The sequence below is a fragment of the Talpa occidentalis genome, unplaced genomic scaffold (assembly GCF_014898055.3).
Source record: "Talpa occidentalis isolate TD23 unplaced genomic scaffold, MPIMG_talOcc4v2.1 talOcc4.11, whole genome shotgun sequence".
NCBI lineage: Eukaryota > Metazoa > Chordata > Mammalia > Eulipotyphla > Talpidae > Talpa > Talpa occidentalis.
In genome coordinates this window covers 51,750,830-51,759,446 of record NW_023601104.1, presented here as the reverse complement: position 1 = coordinate 51,759,446, position 8,617 = coordinate 51,750,830, and positions in this window count along the sequence as shown.

Genomic DNA, 8,617 nt, shown 5'->3' with positions numbered 1-8,617 from the left:
TGTAGGAAGATCATTCAGCTACACCGTGTTCAGCATACCAGTGACTAAACACAGTGCCTGGCACATGGTTAATAGGCAATAAAAGTTTGCTGCTTAAGGCAGAGATAAGGAAAAATGAAAAAGCACAACTAGTTATCTGTAAATTTCTCAGTAAAGTAGGATGGTTATTATCTGGTGAGAATGGAAAGGGTAAGTAGTGAATTAGATGTGTGAGCAGAAAGAGTTTTGAAGCACCTGCTAAGGGAAGTGTGCTGGGGAATAAATGGGAGATCAATATCAAGATTGTTGAGTGGCAATGAGAACCCAGTTGGAGTAGGATAGATTGATTTTGCAGTAGGCCAGGGGTACACAAAGCGGTATGACTTTCTCCAAGAATACTATTTTAACAAAATTCTCTATAGTACAGGGAAAGAATGAAGGAAACACATAGAGGTAGGGTCGTGATTAAAGATGAGGATTGGCATGGCAGAAAGATGAAGGTTTAATAAAGGCAAGCCCTCTCATTCCCAAATAACTTGGTGTTACACGATATTCACCTCATATTTTTAACCCACAAAAATTAAATTCTATATTCAAAACTATTCTACACTAAAATTCATTCCAACATGACTTCTGAAATAGCTGTATAATTAGTAAACCTATTTTAGAGTTCTTTTATTTGTATCAGGATATTCACAGAAGTGTCCTCTTATAATAAAGTTTTCTCCAAAACTGTCACAAAACTATACACAAGTTAAATGCGAAATGCCATAAAATTAATGTTAAATAAATAACATTTGCTGAGATTTTGGAAAACTCGTATTATAAACTATGATTTTTAATAAATGGGAGGTCTTCCAGAGGACATTAAAGACATTCGAATTAAAGAATAGCTTCTACTGACTTAGCTACAATGATGTTCATTTATGGTTTTTGTCATCTAGTCAGAATTTATATATCTCATGTGTCCACATATTTGAAATCACTGTAAGAAAATATGGCAAAATAGGTTATTCAAAAATGATATATGATTGAATGTATCACAATGTTAAAACTCTATGGCAGAATTCCTATCTTTTATTTTAAATCAATTTTCTGACACTTGGCTATTCCTCAGTTTACATTATTTAGATGGAAATCTAGGTTTCCAGGTTTCTAGATTTAGATGGAAAGAAACTGACTAATTCTAGTCGCTCTCAATTCCTCTTTTTTTAGGAAGCCAGTAAGGTAGTCAACATAAGCTGTAACACTGTGAGGAAAATATATTCAGGAGGATGTTCTTCAAGCATATGCAATATCTTTTCCTTTGGGAACCCTAAAATTTCTCTCAGGACAGGGCTGGGCTCTCACCAGACATGCAAATACTTGTGTGACTAGAGTCCATACAAGAATGGGTCTATATCTGGCTTGCTCACAGTTGGAGCTCCATTCCCTGACAAAGTGTTAGGCAAATAATTGGTATTGAGGAAGAAGGAAGCCAGAAGGCCCAGAGAGAGTTATCTTCAGCTTTAAGTAACAACATTCTTTTAGGCAGTATCTAAAAAGGGTAAGGCACTAAACAAAACATCTGCACTTTAACAACTGGCTTAATAATAGCTCATGTTATTAAACACCAAAGAACTTTTGGAACTACTCACATTAAAAAAATTTAGAAAATTGCATTCAAATTATAGGTAATCTACATATGAAATCACTTTGAGTTAATGTGTTGCTTAACAGGCATGCATTTGTTCGTGTAAATTTTGGTATTTTCTTTGCCCACGATTTAACTTTTAGAGAAAGTTGTTGTAAAACTCTATTTTAAATCTCAAGGGTTTTTGTTGTCGTTATTGTTGTTCTTTGAGGAGGATGATAAGGCTGGCTGGGTATAAGGATAGGAGGTTAAAAAAAAAAACCAGCAAAAACAGTTTTGTTTACTATCATCACTATACTAGCTCAAAGCAATAACAAAACAGATAAAACAGTTTATTATCTTCACGGAGATCTGCCAAGTGTTCTGGAACCCCACTTGTATTGACAAAAATAAATTAGATGAAATTGACCGGAAAGAGATCTCCCCACATGAGAGTTCAAAAAATGAATTATATTACTCTTCAGTTATTGGTAATAACAATAATTTACCTTACTATTTCAGTTGATAGTTTATGGCATGCTTTCACATATTCTTTCTCATTTGACTTGAACAACCTGTAAGTTCAGTCACACAGATAGCACTAGCCCACTGATTTTTTTGTGTTTCCTTGATTAGTCAAACAATTCATAGTTATTCTAGAAAATTCAAATACAGAGAAATATATACAAAAAGATCACTCCAAGTCAATCAGTATTTTGAAGAATTTCCTTTCAGTCTTCTTTCTAAGCACTATTTTACTAATACACAGTTTATTGTTTCACCTTTTCCTTTTGATATTATAACAGGCATTTCCCTATTTTGAGTGTTTAAACATCATTTGAATAACTGAACAAGATATTTCTGTTTCTTTAACTTGTATAAGTAGAAAGATATTTTAGATTTCTTAATGTTCAAGACTTTTTTGTGTGTTTCAGGATACTTCCTTAGGATAGATTACAAGATGACATTTACCAAGTACTAGAAGTAGCTATGGGATTAGAAGGAAATTGATTTTATGTAGTCAATCTTATTGCCCTTGAAAACAATCCTATTTTAACCTTCCTAAAAACCTATAGGTTTTCTTTGCATCTCTCTTTCATATTAAAGACAAACCCTCAGAGAACAGTTTGCATTCTCTCATGTTTTCTGGTGAACAAAGAAAACATGTAGTTGCCATCTTAGTATTCTATTTTTAAAATACCAATTTTAATTATCATTCTCGTTTCAAAATAATGCTACTTTTTTAAACATTTCTCCATATTTCCCCACTGTTTTTGTGGCCTGCACACTTCATTTGTGGCACTCATGTTTCATCATTTATGGCATAATATTATACTTAAACTATGATAAATACTATTTTTATTATTCTAAATAAAAATTATAACTGCAAGCACCGAAGAAAAAACTTTTAATGAAAAATTGGTTGTTATTCCAGATACTGAAATATTCTACTCTCTTAACAAAAACTACTTTACTTTTTTTAAAGATTTATTTTATTTATTTATGCATACAAGAGCTGGGGGTTATAGGCCAGAGGTGCTGGGTGGGTGAGAGGATTCACCAGACAGAGTGGGGAACAGAGCAGGTAGATTGACTGAAATACACTGCTAAGAGGAGCAGCAAAAGAGACAGGAGAGGCCTGCTGTGCCATGTGGGTTAGTTCCCTGGCTGGGGATCAAACTCATGCTGCAGTGGCTGTGGGTAGCTTCATAGTGCTCAGACTTAACCACCTGCACCACCAGGGAGGCCGTCTTCTAACAAAAACTACTTTCTACAAACTGAATTGCAATTAGTCACACATATCTTCAGCACTTTGGGGGAGTCATAGCTTTTATTGGTTATTTTCATATAAGTAGTTTAAATGTTATAAGCAGAACACAATAATTTAAAAAATTAACCTTATAGATGGTTACTATGTGCTATAATCTTCTCTAAAGCACCTTACATATATTAAAATACTCCTTACATTAACCATATAAGATAGGACTATTCTCTCCACTTTACAAATAAGGAAGGTGAAATAACTTAGTCAGGATCACATTGCTATTATGTGTTAGTACTACCAAAGGAAGAGACAAAAATCAATAGAACAAAATAGATACACCAAAGGTAGCAGCAATTAGAATGATGATGATATAAGTTTTTAAAATAGTGCGGTGTATTAGTTGCCTAGGTCAGCCCTAACAAATTACCACAAACTGGTGGCTTAAAATGATAGAAATTTATTCTTTCACAGTTCTGGTGACCAGAAGTCCGGAGTCAAGGTGTCAGCAGGGTTGGTTCCTTCTGGACACTCTGAGGGAAAATTCATCTGATGCTTCTCTCCTAGTTATTGGTAGCTAACATCAATCTTTGGTGTTCCTTCGTTTGCAGCCTTAAAACTCCAATCTTTGCCTTCATCTTCACATGAACTTCTTCTATGTTTCCCTTTTCCTTTCCTGTTCTTTATAAGGATACCCTCATTGGATTTAGGGTCCACCCTAACCCAGGTTGATCTTATCACTAGAAATTTACTGTAATTACACCTACAACAATGCTTATTCCAAGTAAGACACATTCTGGGATTCCAGGTGGACATATCTTTTGGCCACAATCCAACCTTTATTGTTATCTTGTATTACCCATCATTGTTATACTATAACAATGTATAACAAATACTATAACAAACCTAATATCTTGGATACTAAACTAACAAAGGTTTAATTTTTAACTCATACCATAGGCCAGTGTGGGTGCTATGGGTCCTTTAATAGTCTGCTGAATTCTTTGTATCTGTTCTCAGAATAATGTGTTTAAATACATCAATAAAACACATAAGATTATGGATGAAACCAATTATATTGAAATAGTTACCAGTAAGTCCTTAAAAAAATGATGTTTCATTGAACATCATTTGGTTATATTGATAATACAAAAAAAAATCCCAGCTGATACGGAACAAAATGATGTTGAGGACTTAGTTTTGTCATATGTCATTTTGCTTCAAGTTTTAGTATCCAAGAACCTATCAATGACATTAAGTGAAGATTTGCTGTATATGTTTCTTTGTTAAAATATTGAAAGGAATTAATTATGAGTATTTCAAAGCATTAAAGTGGGCAAACAATCTACAACTATACTCTGATAAGAAAATAACTGTGAATTATGTTGATATCCAAGTGTAAAGTATTAATATGGTTTGTGGTGGTTTCTTCTTTTTTTTTTTTTTGCCTACAATCACAACTGAAGAAAATACTAAATTTTCATACAATGTTTAATGGAAATAAGTGTGTGATTATTTTGTTCCACATTCAGGTTAACAGGCTCTCTGATTTCAATCTAAAAATTCTTTTAGATTGGTATGTGGAAGCAAGATTATGGTGGCTCTGACATTCCATAGGCCTCAAATCATGTCCAGATTCTCTTCATTTTACTAGTAAAAGGCAAAAGAGAGAGAGCATGCAGAGAATCACCCAGGAGGTTTACAGGTTAAGCATGGAATCGGTGACCACATTCCATTAGTCAAAATTCAATCACATCCTCCCACATAACAGTAAGAGAGGTTCAGCCTAAATCATCCAAACTGGTGGAACTCCAAGGTCTAATCAATTGTCACTGCCCTTCACCTATGCAGGGTGGGGCTAAATCCACTGAGAAGCAACTGTGGTTCCCTTTCAGGAAAAAAAAAAAAAAAAAAAGCTCTTAAATAAGATGTCATTACAATAAAAAATGACTTGCCTGTTCTTATTATCAAGAATAAGAAAAAATTTTAAGACTAAAACCACAAAACCAAAGACACTTAAGTGAAAATTTATTCCAAGCTACATAAAGTATGGAAAGAACTTTTAAATAAATACTTTAAATATTTTCAAAGAGATAAATCAATGAACAAATAAAAATAGAAAATCATGAAATATCATTTAAGAAAAATAACCAATTAGACATCTTAGATATAGAAACTACAGTGAAATAAAATAAAATTTGGAAGATGAGGCTAAATAGTAGACTAAATACAGATGAAAAGCAAATTTATGAACTGGAAAATGAACTGAGAAAAATCCCAGCACAAGATGTAAAAGACATAAAATATAAAATAAGAGACACTAAGGATACACGCTTTCAGGAGGAAAGAACAGAGAGAATAGTGGGTGGGCAATACCCACTGTTGTTAGACAATAACTAACAATTTCACAGAAAAAAAAATCTATCTTAAAATTTTAAAAGTTAAAGTGCTGATAAAAATTCATTAAAAAACCTACTAAGCTCATAATGAAACTTGTGTAAATAATGAAGCTTCCATAGAGAAAAACACAGAATACCATAAGGTATAATAAAGATGTTGCTATTAAATTTGTCATCAGTAACACTAGTTCTAGGGAGTGATGGGGAACAACAGAGAAATACCCTCAAAGTACTGAAGAAAAATAACAACAACAAAAATCTTTGCACTAGAAATCTTTGACAAGTTAACTATCACCCAAGAGCAATGACAAAATAAAGGCATTTCAGACACATAAGAATACAAAAAAAAATGTAATACCCTTAGATCTTTACTTTAAGATGTCTGGAGAAGTGGACTTGTGATTATAGTTATTGGAGGAAACTTGGGATCAGAATCACACACTTTTAAACAGTATCAAATCAGAGTTAGGGAATTAACTTTTCAGAACAGTTTAGAAAATCAGAGGTAGAGACATTATCAAGGACATGTAGAAATTGTGTTTTTCCCAACACCCCATGCCCATGAAAATACAGCTCTGCTGGTACTAGTGGTTTAGCAAGAATTTGACCTTCTTAATTCTGGAAGAATGCTACCTAAGAAGAGTGTCACAACTACTGCAATGCCCCATAATAGAATTGTTAGGCCTAATGAAAGCAGAGATTGACTCCACTTCTAACCAAGATAAAGTAACAGGGTCCATACTTATCCTCCAACTTAACTATGGGGAAAAAGCCAAAACAGAAAAAAGAAGCAACTATTTTCAGACATTGAACAACAAAAGTATAGGACTGTGATTTCTTAGAGTACGGAAACAAGTTGAGCACAACAATTGACCAGTTTATTATTTATAGACAGCAAAGGTAGTAAAACAGTGATCAGAATTTGGGGAGGCAGCCAGCTAGAATTTGTGGGACAGAGTATCAGAGAAAGGGGAGTTCTGAAGAGAAAGAGCTCATAGTTCAATGGAGAGAAAGATTCATAGCCAAACACATTTCAGTATCTAGTGGTAGGTACAATAATGGAAGTACACACCAAGGTGAAGGAGAAGTTTAATGGATGAGATAAGCTCTTTATGAGAAAGAATATGAAGAAAGACTTCCCAGAGATTTCTGGACTAGACTTTGAAGGAAGAATAGGAATTTTCCAAGCAGACAAGAGGGGGGAGCATAAACAAGTGCACAGAAGCAAAAAATAAAAATAATAAGTAGTAAAATTTTGAAGAAGTTTGAAAGGCAGTTTCAAGAGCATTAAGCACCAGAAGGTTTGTGATAGAAAATAAGTTTGGAGATTTTGGTGACAGTCAGATCATGAGATCTTTAGATACCAGCCTAAGGAAGCAGGATTTATCCAGCAGGTGATGGGGAAGCCCGAGAAGGCAAAAACCATATATTTCCCCTTTCTGCATTAGGAAAAGTTTGTATTATCATATATTGAACAAACATCTGTCAAGCCCTATAGAATCTTGGACACTTTGCAGGGCACTACATCATTTATTATTGAGTTGTACCTTTAAAGTTCATCATAAAAACATTTTTGTTTATGAAGTAGTAAGCCTAGATTTCATTATAGTTTCTATCTTCCCAACTGATTCTAAGTATAAGCCTGCAGGACAGTATTTCTAACTCTGTTACTAATGCCAAAACTGGTTTGCAAAGATCTACTTTATAAACTGTAATTAGTCTTTTATAAAGGGCAAAGTATTTCCTTATTCCATTTATAAATTTCATAATTTTCATGTTTTTGTTATATATTACTACCTATTTAAAGTAAACCCAAAGAAATCCCCAACTGTTTAGACTAAAAACTCTTGTTTAAGATGAATAGAAGAAAATAAGAAGTTTCCAAATGAAGGTAATAGATATCAGGAAGGAGAAATAAAGGTGGTTAGAAAAGAGAAATAATGCAGAAAAGAGTTATATTCCAAGTATATCTAGTAATCAATACTAAAATACAAGTAGAATTCTGGATATGGAAACAGAAGCCAATCAAATGACCAACAATTAATTTTATACTATGAGCCCAGAGGAATAAGTAAAAAAAAAATCAGACTGATGCCAAAGACATGAGCAGCATCTTATTAAAGACAGTATACTTTTAATATATAAAGCATGTTAAATGTGTTTCAAGCCAGCATCTTGCATATATATGAAAAAACAAAAAATCAAAAACTTCACACCTAGCTGAAAACACATGCTCTGAAACTGGTTGCTGATTTATTACAAAAAATAGTTATCCCATTGTAATTATTCTCCACTAACAAGAGAACCAGTGGGAAGTTATTATGCTAACATTGCAAAGAATCATAAATTTAGGTAACATATGGGGATGAGCAGATGGAACGAGAGGTTGCTCAATTTGGGATTAGATAATTAAATCTTTTTCTCACTATCTCTAGACATAGGTGGACTATATTCTGTGTATATTTCTGATAAGAAGGGAACAGAGAGATGGCTCAAGACCCACACATCTTTGGAAATTAAAGCCTAATTAAGAGGCTCCCTAGGGAGAGGTAGGTCAAAGGCATTTCTTTTGTCCTTACTGCCCTTATCCAAGTTCCTAGATGTCTTCTTTCTCCCCTTTTATTCAGCCTACTCTAAAACTGAAGAATACATATTGTGCTAGTTTCCACCCTTAATCCCCCTACTGCAAATTCACCTTAGACTATCAGAACTAAGAGTTTTAAATCCCTCATCCCTTACTACTAATGCTTTTAAAGGTTTTCTAATAGAATTTAATACTAAAATTTCTTCTGAAAGTTGTTTCTTCAATTGGGCATTTAAAAATATTTGGCTATGAGATACAAAGTCCTTCAAATATCTTTTAAT